Raw genomic sequence first — 12,748 nt, forward strand, 5'->3', positions numbered from 1 at the left:
CGCAGGACCAGTCGCGGAGTCCTCTCCACCATTCCTCGTCGAAGTATTCGCCTTCGGGTAAGTCAAAGCACAAAAAGAAGGCGAAGAAGCACCGTCGCTGTTCGCGTTCTCCCCATCCGTCAGCCGACGCGACGCGGGTTGATGAAGGTAGTAGTTTGGCTCTTCCCGAAGATCCTGTTGGGTCGACTCCGAGCCTCCTTCCCTTTCCGGGAGCAAGGGCAATCTTTGGGCAGCCTGATTTCGCTGGCCTGCCTCCAGGCCCTGCGGATGGGGGCTCTAGGCCTTCGATGCCGGCGGCTTTGGCACCGAAGGGCCCCCAGGGATCCAGGGCTGGATCCGGATTAGCACCAGTCGACCTTGTGACACGTCCTCTGGTGCCGAATCCAGTGACGACACCTCCGCCTCCTCCAATGTTGGTTGTGTTCCCTGCCGACGTCGACCCCGGCCTACCCCTTGATGTGGACACGGAGCCGGACCGGCCTCAACTGACGTCTGGACTGCTGCCAACCAGTATTTTTGTACCACAGTTCTCCCCTGGTGTTCCCTATCACCCTGATTGGCAATCAGAGGAGGGTGAGGAGGACTGGGAGGTGTCTGTGGACGCTCTGGGAGACCAGTTAGAAGAACCGGACTAAAGAGAGGAGTTGGGTGAAGCCAGTGGTCAGGACACCTCTCCAGACCATGGCATGCTATCCCCCCCTATCGCTACTATGCAGGAGGGTGCGTCAGATGCAGTGGTGTTGCGTAGGGCAGCTGAGACCTTAAACCTTGAGCTTCCTACGGTGGCGGTCAGGACTAACCTCCTGACCGATGTGCTTCAGCCGGCAGCGGCCTCCTCAGAGCCCCTACTGCTGTTTAATGAGGTCCTCACGGACATCCTTTTGGGCACTTGGTCCAAGCCCAACACATGGGCTCCTCTGGGTAAGATGATTACCCGACGCTACCCCCCGGCCCCAGGCGACCCAGTTTTCCTCTGCCAGCACCCCACCCCTGAGAGCTTGGTGGTCCAAGCCTTGACTTCCAAGGGCGCATGCCTTACTGCACCACATGATTGGGAATCCAAGAAGCTGGACCACCTTGGGAAGAAGATGTTTTCTTCCTCCAGCTTAGGACTACGGTCGGTGAACACCGCATGTCTCTTGGGCCGTTACTCCCACTCGGTGTGGGATTTAGTCGCGCAAGTGCTGCCACAGTGCCCGGAGGAGGCCCGGACCATGCTCTCCCGTGCAGTTGCCGAAGGGAGAGACGCAAAGAAGTTCACCATAAGATGTGGGCTGGACACTGCCGAATTACTAGACAGGACACTTTCCACATCAGTAGCACTGAGACGCTACGCCTGGTTGAGGTCCAGTGGCTTTTTGGGTGATGTCCAAGCTACACTTTTGGACATGCCATTTGATGGCCGTCACTTGTTTGGCGAATGAATGAATGAATGAATAGGTATTTATAAAGCGCATGGCTACCAAAGGCCTCCCAGCGCTAAGGCAGACAACGCGCTTGAGTGCTTTAAGGATTCCAGGGCTACGGCCAGATCCTTGGGCCTCACTTCCACGACCAGCCCAGTCTGCTTATCGCCCCTTTCGTGGCTACAGAAGGGGTGCCCCCCACGTTCCCCGCAGAGCCACAGGCCTGCACAAGCTGTCCAGCCTCTGCGCGGCCAGGGACGTGGATCCCACTGTCGTGAGTCCAGGGTCCAGCGGGCGGGCCAGTCTACCTGTGCCTCCTCTGCAGCATCCCCCATTCAGTGTCCCCATTCACCAGTGGGTGGCAGGATCCGCCATCACCTCCCCCACTGGCAAACCATCACGTCGGACAGGTGGGTTTTGCAGATAGTCTGAAGGGGCTACTCCCTCCCCTTCGAGACTTCCCCTCCATCCATGCCACCTCAATTCCATTGCATGTTGGAGGATCACTTGGCCCTTCTCCAACAGGAAGTTGTGTCTCTTGGCCAAGGGAGCCATCGAGCGAGTTCCTGCCCCAGAAGTAGGTCATGGTTGTTATTCCCATTACTTTCTGGTGCCCAGGAAGGACAAGGGCCTGTGTCCTATCTTGGATCTCAGGAACGTAAACTGCTTCCTCCGGAAGGAGAAGTTCAAAATGTTGACACTGGCTCAGGTCCTGTCTGCCCTCGACCCTGGAGACTGGATGGTAGCGTTGGACTTGCAGGATGCTTATTTTCACATCCCCGTCCTGCCGGCCCATCGACGTTACCTTCGGTTCACGGTAGGCAACGAGCGCTTTCAGTTTACTGTGCTCCCATTTGGCCTTACCAGCGCCCCTCGGGTGTTCACAAATGTGATGGCGGTGGTCTCAGCTCATCTGCGTAAATCGGTGATTCCAGTCTTCCCCTATCTCGATAACTGGCTGTTGAAGGCGGGCTCGCCCCAGGCTGTAGTCTCCCACCTCCAGACTACGGCCGACCTCCTCTCGCTGTGGTTCACCATCAACGTGCCGAAGAAACATCTGATTCCCTCTCGGAAGCTCTTTTTCATCGGAGTGGTTCTAGACACAGTGTTTGTTTCGGACTTATCCTCCCGACCAGCGAGTCTGGTATATTAGGGCTAAGATTTCAATCTTTCAGCCTCTATCCCGGGTTTTGATCAGAATGACCCTGAGGCTACTGGGCCTCATGGCCTTCTGCATCCTGCTAGTGGACTATGGCAGGTGGCATATGCTGGCTCTGCAGTGGGATCTGAAGTTCCAGTGGGCACAGCATCAGGGGAATCTTTCCGATTGCGTCCAGATCTCGGAGGGCACTGCACGACAATTGCAGTGGTGGCTAACGAACCGGGATTGGGCCAATGGCAGGTCCCTCTCCCTTCCCCAACCAGATTTCACTGTGGTGACAGATGCATCACTTTTGGGGTGGGGCGGCCACAGGGGAAAGGTGGAGATTAGAGGCCCCTGGTATCCGACGAAGTCCTGGCTCCACATCAACCTTCTGGAGCTTCGGGTGATCCGCCTTGCACTGAAGGTATTCCTTCCTTCTGTCACAGGGAGAGTAGTGCAGGTGTTCACTGACAACACCACTGTCATGTGGCACTGCAACAACCGGGGCGGGGTGGGGTCGTGGACCCTATGTCAGGAGGCACTTCGTCTCGGGAAGTGGCTGGAACTTAAGCGCATGTACCTGGTGGTTCAACACCTGGCAGGTTCTCTGAACGCCAGGGCAGACAAACTCAGCCGCCAGTGCATGATGGATCACGAATGGCATCTTCACTCTGAGGTGTTGCAAGGTCTCTTTCAGCAGTGGGGCGAGCCTTGGTTAGATCTATTCGCCACCGAAGAGAACACGCAATGTCAGCAATTCTGCGCATTGGAATTTCCAAGGCGGCTCCTGCTAGGCGACGCTTTTCGTCGCGAGTGGAGTTGCTGTCTTCTATACGCCTTTCTGCCTATACCACTTCTACCCAGAGTGCTGAAGAAGATCAAGCTCAACTGGGCCCATGTCATTCTTGTGGCCCTGGACTGGGCACGAAGAGTCTGGTATCCCGAGCTTCTGCACATGACCATCGATTCTCCGATCAGACTGCCTCTTCGGGAGAATCAGGGGAACCTCTCTGAGCTGATCCAGATCTTGGAGGGAACTGCACAGGACCTGCAGTAGTGGCTAACCAATCGCGATTGGGTCAGAAGCAGACCCCTCTCCTTACCCCAACCAGACCACACAGTAGTTGACAGAAGCATCACTCCTGGGATGGGTCAGTCATCTGGGAGAGGTGGAGATCAGAGGACTCTGGTCTCTGGTGGAATCTGGATTCCACATCAAGTTTCTGGAGCACCAAACAATTTGCTTGCCATTGAAAGCCTTTCTTCCTTCAGTCAAGGGAAAGCTGGTTCAAGTGTTCACGGACAACACTACCGCCATGTGGTACTGCAGCAAACAGGGCAAGGTGGGGTTGTGGACCCTTTGTCAAGAGGCCCTGCGTCTCTGGACATGGCTGGGACAGCTTGGCATATTCCTGGTGTTTAAACACCTGGCAGGTTTTCTGAATGCCAGGGCAGACAAACTCAGCCATCGATGCCTAGTGGATCACAAATGCTGTCTCCATCCCGAGTTGGTGCAAGATCTCTTTCAACAGTGGTAAGAGCCGTGGTTCGCCTCCGTTAAAAGAACGCGCAATGCCAGCAGTTTTGCTTGCTGGAGTTTCCCAGGTGGCACTCGCTTAGAGACGCTTTTCATCTTGAGTGGATCTCTGGCCTCCTATATGCCTTTCCGCCCATACCACTTCTGTCCAGAGTGCTCGAGAAGATCAGGAACGACCAGGCCCAAGTCATTCATTTGGCTCTGTACTGGGCACGGAGAGACTGGTATCCCAAGCTTCTCCAACTGAGCATCGATCCTCTGATAAGGCTGCCCCTGCAGGAGGATCATCAGTCGCAGCAGCAGGGGACGGTCCTTCACCCAAACCTGTCCAGCCTCCACCTCCTTGCGTGGAGATTGAGCGGCGACAATTGACAGCTTTCAACCTTCCTCCCGAAGTCTGTAACGTTATCTTGGCAGCCAGGCATCCCTCCACTGAAACTGTATACGCCTGTAGATGGAACAGGTTTGTGGCATTGTGCGTAGCAAAAGCTGTGGATCCCCTTTCTGCCCCCTTTCAGAGGTTCTCCTATTCATTCTTTATTTGGCCCAGCAGGGCTCTGCTCTGGGCACTCTTAAAGGCTATCTTTCGGCCTTTCTTCGGCTTCCTGACCAGCCTTCTCTTTTCAAGACCCATATTGTAAATCGCTTCCTTAAGGGTATTACTCAATTCTTTCCTCAAATTCTTTCGTAATGCCCCAGTGGGACTTGAACCTGGTTCTGACCTATCTTATGAGCGCTCCTTTCACACGATGCATAACTGACTTTTCAGACTTCTGACTCTTAAAACTGCCTTTTTGGTTGCCATCACCTCTGCTTGCAGGGTGAGTGAGCTTCAGGCTCTTTCTTCCAAACCTCCTTTCCTGGCTGTTCATCCAGACAAAGTTGTCCTTCACACTAGGCCTTCTTTCCTTCCCAAAGTGGTTACCTCTTTCCACATAGGACAGACCATCACTTTCCCCACCTTCTTCCCACCCCCACATCCTTCTAAAGAGGAAGAGAGGGTCCACAGTCTGGAACCAAAATATGCAATTTCATTCTATCTGGATCGCACATTACGATTCCGGGTGGATGACCAGCTCTTGGTTGTCTCTGTGGGCGCCAAGAAAGGTCGGGCCATGTAAAAGCAGACCATCTCTTGATGGGTCGTTCTTTGCATCAAAATCTGCTATTGCTGAGTGAAAAGGGGACCTCCAGTGAGGTTGCGCGCCCATTCCACCATGGCGACGGAAGCCACTACTGCTTTGGGACGTGGAGTCCACCTTCATGACACCTGCCAGGCAGCCACGTGGGCTTCATTGCACACGTTCTCCAAACATTACTGCCTGGACTGCCAAGTCCGGAGAGACGGCACATGCTGAGTAGACGGTGTAGTATGCCTGTCCTCTCCATCTATGCTGTAACGCTGCCACTTGGCTAGTACGTGAGTCCCTTGTAAAAGAGCAATGTGGATACCCTGCCAGTTCAAGTAAGAGAATATCTTATAATTCTTGGACATGGTGTGCATCCCCCTCATGTTTCAGCAAGTGACTTTGTAAGTCAGTGGGTTAGCCATAGATGTGCCTTGTGTGTGATACTGCATCTATTCCTCTCTATGGAATTCCTCACACTGTGGTGTGACAATCCTCCCTGGCCCCCTATCATATTGGTTCCTGGGATGCGTCTCATGATTTTCCACTCAGCTAAAAACAGCTAACATCCCAACTCCCATACTCCACGACGAGTGAGTTAGTCCCCCTCTATCCAAACTTTCATATCTCTCACAATGTACAATTGTGCGTGGGAGCACCCCCTGCCAACTTAAGGGTGGGGGTGATCAGGTTCGGCCCTGATGGGGGTTTCCAGTGTATCTACAAGGCAGAGCTGTCTTAAATTCAGGGAAAGCCTCCTCCCTCTTGAAGCGCCCTTCTCGAGCGATCAACACTCCTACCAACTCTTCAACCTCTTATGCCGTTTGTGGATTAAATGGTTTCATAAGATGTCCCTGGGGGTTATTCTGGGTACTTCTTGACTAGAATCCCTCAATATGCTTGTGCTGTGGTCCGAGTCTGAGTCTTAGGCGTCCACCTTCGATGTTGGCAATTCCCTGCCAGCTCCATTATTATTCAGTGATGCTGCCACTGCCACCACTTTCTGTCTTTCTTGCTGAGTCTCGGCCTTAGATGGTGCAGCGGACGTGAAAAATCCACGCCTGTGACGCAAGCCGGTTCTATTGGCTCTTTGACTGCGTGAGACTCTAGCTGGGTCCGTTGATTGATCCAGTCCCAGACTTACTGGGGAGCATTGAAGAATCGCCTACCAGTTGGGTATGTGAAGCGATGTTGCGGCACTTCTCTGGAAAAACCCAGAAAAATCGTACCCGTGCTGCTCTCTACTGTGATTAATCCCTTCTGTCGAGCCTAGCCAAGAATATGGTGCAGATTCTTGAAAAACAGGATTTGTGCTACCACCGAGCGCATCAGAACCCCCAAGAGTGTATGCTTTGCAGACACCCTGTGTGCACGTTCAAAGGCTTAAAAAGAGGAGAGACCCTCCCCCTGCTATTTCTTCTGCAAAACAATTCTCCAGATACGCCAGCATGTTGCCTTCAATATTTTTCTGGTATTCCGACCACTCGGATATCATTATGGCATGAGCTGTTTTCCACACCTACTTCTCTCAGTTTGAGTGCACGGACCTTCGCTTCCACAACGACCAGCCTGGCACCTGCCGCTACCAAGGTTGGAGGTATATCCGCAAGGTATTTTTCCGCTTAGGTGACACATTGAGCCAGGCGGCGAGGTTAGTCTCTTAGGAGGCCTAGGTCCTCTGTCAGTGTATCTTATTTGATCTCCACTGCTGCTCGAGACTCTGTGATGGCCAGCATGATATCCTGGTGTAGTGGAGACAGGGGTTTGTCTGCATACATTGCTATGTTAGCATAAGCGTTTTAGATGTTAACGCCATCTTGCCACTTTGCTGCTTTTGCACACGACACTACAGGTAGTTATTACAAGTAAAACTGCTTGCTTGCTTTTTCTTCACATGAGAACAGTCTGTTTTTCACATGTCTAGATGTGCACCGCGATCTTAGTCTGAACACTGTGTGCAGAAACCGTCAAGGTCAAATAACAATGTATGCTGTTGAATTCACGTTGATCGGCCCACGCTCTAGACACAACAAGCACACAGCTGCAAATATCTGAAACTCGAGTGCCTTTAATATTGCATTTGCATGCATGATTCTGACACTCTTGGAAAAAACCTTTCTAGACACAGAGAGCAGTGCTGATCCTGTGATCTGATTCACCTAAGCTGATCTTTGAGGTATGGGGTTCCCCAATTAAACCTAGAGACCTTCTATTATTATATAAATCAAGCTTATTAGCCAGGGGAGGGTGGTACACAAGGTATTATAGGAACTGTTTCCAATATCATTTTAATATGATTTCTCCCTTTATTTTTTATGGTATTGTAGCAATGCTGATGGTTTTATTTCTAATCATTTGTTTGCTTATGTTAGCCAAAGTACTGCACCTTAGAGCACGTAGTTAAAAATAAACATTTTAAACTTTTCCGTGCCTCTGATTACTCACGTTGTGGACTGATATGAGAATAACAACAAAAAGGTGTTTGATTCCCACCGTTCCTGAGAGTATTCTAAGTCACTTGTTCTGGGTTGTCTAATCATTGGTAGCTTCGATATGATACAGAGAACGAATGAGACACTGATGCTAGTTGGATAGGGGTTCTAGGTATTGAGGTGAGTTTTTGGTACACCACAATTCACTGAGGTCCTGGTTTCCTGCGCATAGTTCTTGGCATGAGCAGAATCCCCGCAACATGGCTCACCTAACGTTTTGGTCTTATGATTGAGACGCCTTAGTGGTGCTTATATTTGTCCACAACACCCTCACTCTTGTTTCCGGTTAACGGGAGTGACGGTTTAAACCTACCTATATAATTGAATTATAGGTTCACTCAAGCTGGACAATTAAAAAGGTTTCATTTTGAGTTACTGCCCCTTTTTGTGCTAAGGTTTAATATAGATAGTTTTTTCTTCTCTGCGTCCTTTTGGCTGAAGTTGCTATTGCAGCACATAGTCGTGCACCTCTCCGGCGGCATTTGACACAGTTCGGGGTGCCAGACAATGGAATGTCAATTAGCTTTGTAGTGAGTGCCGATGCATCGTTCCTCTATGAGCTGTTTTACTCTTGGGTTGCTTTTCCGGTGAATGCGGATAAGATATTTCACGCATGCACTCCTACGGCAGTTCCAGCTAATTACACACCATATAGGGCGCAGGATATTCCTATTTCTGCTTGTCAGCATAGTATTTGGTTCAATGGCACCCTCCCCCACACCGTTACTCTGGTTCGGTTAGGTCCCTTGTCCATTCCTGGGGCCACTTGGCTAGTCTTGGCCGGGTGTACTTCTCAGCCACGGTATTTGCAAGTCCCTGTGGATGACTTACGTCAACTCCATACCTCCTTAATTGCGGTACATGGGTACATAGGGCTTTGGTGCAATACGTCTCTCGCAATGTCCAGGTGGGGGCACCTGGGGTTGCGACGCAACCAGCTGGACCTGCCGGGATTACTATTAGTCCCGTCATGGTTAATTCGGTAATGGGCAAGTGCCCCCAGAATAAGGACGATATGCCTTATTGGCTTGCTGAGAAATTTGACCAGCTGAAAGCAGTATTTCCGAATTCTACTCCTGTGGAAAAACACAGGATCCTTACCATTAGTTTGCAGAAAAACTTAGTCCCAGAGGTAACAGATTATGAGAACTGGGGTAAAGTATTTGCAGCAGTCTACGCGACGTGCTTAGGCACAACGTCTATGACTGTACTGCCCTCCGTGATTAAGCGTGTTCAGGATGAGCAAGGTCTGGAGGCGGCTGTCGAGATGGGAATGAGGCTTGTCGGCGTGTTCGACGTAGTTGCTGATCTCATCCTTGTTAATGTCCAGGGAGATGCAGTTAACTTTCAGGTGTCGAATGAGCTGCGCCTCATCACCGACGTCGATAAACCCCGGCAGTTGCCCAGAATTATTGCGGAGGCTTATAAGACCATTGGCCGCAATAGTTAGGGGGTTAAGCCTTTTGCTAAAACAGCGCTACCGCAAACTCAGACGGTTAAGTCTGCTAAAGACGACCGTCCAGCTTTTCCTAAACAAAATTGGAAAACTAAAACTGGGGAAGCAGCAACAGAAACAGGGGTCTCGTCCCGCGTCACCGGTACCAGTGACTACTGAACGCACATATGAATTGCGCGATCGCACAAGAATTAGGTCTCCTGATAGATTTCAGGTTCCTGAATAACGTTCTCCTCGTTCTTCACGGGAAACATCAGTCTTGCAATCTGGTAGAGGTGAACGTGGAAAAGGTCTGGGTGCCCCTCAAGGACGCTAGCAACCCCACCCTGCTGATGGTAACGGCAAGCAGGACGAATTTGCACGGCAACGACCTCTGTTTCAGAAAAAGAAAGTTGCTGCACTAACAGCAAGGTATGCCACAGATAGTGAGAACACAGCTTCGGAACCTGACATGGGCACTAACGCTGCTAGACAGCGGAGGTTACAATAGTGCGGCAAGCACTGCGTCCATATCTGAAGGCGACTACAACTGACACATTTATTACTGTAGAAACTGCTGACACTAAAGTGGCTCATCCTGACCGACTATATGACATAGTCCCTTTAATTGAAGTTGACATACCGCGTACCATAAAAGGGATTTTTTGGGAAAATCTGACCTCTACATATGACATTTTACTCGCAGAGGCGGACTGGCCCCCAGCTTTCGTTTTGGCAGCTCCCAGAGGGGAGGAAGTAATCCTCCTGTCTTTTGTGCACACAGTGCGGAAGGAGCAGGCTCCTAACTTTGCAGAAGAGTGGGCACAAGTGCTTGCTCCGGCGTTGTACCGTACTCAGGTTGGGTGGGATAAATTATCACCAAGCCATGAGATTCCGTTACAGTCTATGCCACTGCCACAACCCCAATATCCCATGTGCCGGGAAGCTAGCTCTCACGTCACAGAAATCCTTGAACAATTGGAATATCAAGGTGTAATTGAAACGTGTGTCACCCATGAGTAATCCTCTTTTCACTGTAACCAAACCTAATGGGTCGTACCGCCTAGTTTTGGATTATCAGCATTTGAACTCTCATTGTCGAACGTGCGCGGTACAAAATACCCACAGTTCTGCCCTCGTTGATAGTCTCGTGAGAAAAAGGTTTCAGACCACACTTGACATCTCCAATGGCTTTTATAGCCATAACTTGTCCTCTATTAGTAGTCAATGGACAGCCTTTACTTCTGGCGGCAAACAAAAACAGTTTAAAAGAATAGCCATGGGCTACAAAAATCGTCCTGGAGTCTTTGCCGCACGTGTAGTCTCTCTGTTAGAGAGCATTGACCCTGATGCATACTCGTATGTAGATAATATTTATCTCACAGACGATGAACTATGGCCACATCTGTGTCGCGTTGACCGCATCATTGTCATGTTTGCGGACTTCGGTTACAAATTTAACTTTGCAAAATCCTACATTGCAGAGTATACAGTGTTGTTTTTGGGCTATGAACTCAACAATGAAGGTCGAGGTTTAGCACCTCACTTCCTGGAGAAATGCGCATGTCTGCGCGCTCCTACAGCTCTGAAAAAACTACAATCTTTGCTGGGTTTTTAAAATTTTTGGCGATCTTACATTCCCGATTATGCCCAGCGTATCAAGCCGCTATATGCCTTGGTACAACCTACTTTTTCCTAAACGAGCTGGCTGCCAAAACATTCAGCTATCCTGCAATCTTTGCAGGCTGATCATCTTGCTTCTAAATACTTATTGACGCGTGATAACCACACAAGCCTCGTAATAAGAATTGTGCCTGGCGCAGTGGGTTTCACGTACTTAACGTTTAATGAGGGAGACTCAGTCCCTATTGCTTACAAGTCACACTTGTACACTCCAGCTGAAATGCGCTTTTCAACTGTGGAAAAAGTTTTGACTGCAGTGCAGATGGCGATTCTGAAAGAGAGAGTGCTGTTGCAAGGGAAACGCATGTTGGTTGTCACACCGTATCCTGCCCTGGAGGCAGTGACGAAGGCCAGTGTACCTAATTCTAAAGATTTGCATCTACGTTGTATACAATGGGCCACTTCTTTGAAGTCTCCGAATGTCACTTAAATCTTTGATGCCTCATTGCAGACTCAAGAGTACTTGCAGTATGAATTTGTTCATCCAGCTCCTCTGTCTTTGTGCCCGCTTGAGGATTACCATTGTGTCATTTACACTGACGGTTCGGTGCAACTGGCGACGGGTTCTAAGCACGCTTATTTAGCGGCCTGCGCAGTAGTGGCTGGTGCTTTTGTGAATGGAGAATTCAAGTCTGATGTTGTGCATACGCAGACATTGGGTGATTGTACCGCCGAGTTGGCAGGGCTACGGGCTCTGGTGCTTGCACCTGAGTTTGCTGATCCTCGAGTGACTTCTCTTATTGTAAGTGACTCATTCTACTGTGTACAGTCTTTCAACCACAATGTATTATTTTGGTCTTAAAATGAGTATCGTGATTCCAAAGGTAGCCCAATCCAGCATAAAATGCTTTGGGTTCGAGTCGCAGAACTTAAACAACGTCTGCCGCTCGTGAATGTAATTCATACTCTTGGTCACCAGCACGTAGGTGTCCACGCTGTTGGCAACAGTTTAGCTGATGAAGCAGCGAAAACAGCAGTGCCAACAGATATAGTAGCAGCAGTTACAAGATCCAAAAGTAAGATTGATGACGACATCTTGGCAGCTATTGCTGCAACAGAGAAGGGTGATAATTACCCTCGAGGTTTCCCTTCTACATACTCTTATCATTTAAGTCCTGATAAAGTTCCCTATGTGAGAATTAACGACGTTGGTGACAGGTTGATTCCCAACGTGGACCGCAGACTTGCCTTTATAACAGCCGCTCACGAAGGTATGGCTTCTGCCCATTCGGGCGTTTCTGCGACTGTTACTATCTTCCAACAACGTTACTGGTGGCGCGGATTGTATAAACAGACTCGTAATTATGTCCTTAAATGTGACATTTGCCAGCAGATTAAACCTTTGACTGCAGCGCGTCCACCTGAAACACAGTTGTACATATCTAATAAACCACTTGGGTGTGTTTATTTGGATCACTGCGGTCCTTTCTCCTCTGATACTGCGTACAAGTACATCTTAGTTGCAGTGGATTCGTGTACACGTTTTCTATGGGTCTGGCCACAAAGGAGTGCTGATGCCCGAACTGTCATCAGGGATTTGCGTGTCTTTTTGGGAATTTTTGCGTGTGGTACCCTTCATTTGGACCATGGTCCGGCGTTCACCTCTAAGGCATACAAGGATGCCATGAGATCTTTGGGGGTCCAAGTCAAATTTTCGTCTCCATACCGGCCTGAGGGCAATAGTGTTGTGGAGCGAATGAACCATGACTTAAAGCAATCCTTGACAGCTAGAGTTTTAGTAACTGGTTGGCCCATTTGTATAGCGTTCAACGTGCACTTAATAATCTCCCTAGAAGGTCTCTGGGTGGGCGGACCCCATACAAAATGCTCTTTGGCATAAAAATGTTTGTCCCGGACCTTGATGGTCTAGACATGGCGGCGTCGGCCGCACCCTTTGACGTAGATGATCATTCTGCTGTATTAC

General features: G+C 49.9%; 1 protein-coding gene across 2 annotated transcripts in view; it reads left to right on the top strand.

Annotated features, from left to right (window-relative positions):
* Nucleotides 1-12,748, top strand: part of FRAS1 (Fraser extracellular matrix complex subunit 1) — a 1,553,355-nt gene that overhangs the window by 595,691 nt on the left and 944,916 nt on the right. The gene's annotated exons all lie outside the window — the stretch shown is intronic.

This window comes from Triturus cristatus, chromosome 2_2, assembly GCF_964204655.1.
Source record: "Triturus cristatus chromosome 2_2, aTriCri1.1, whole genome shotgun sequence".
NCBI lineage: Eukaryota > Metazoa > Chordata > Amphibia > Caudata > Salamandridae > Triturus > Triturus cristatus.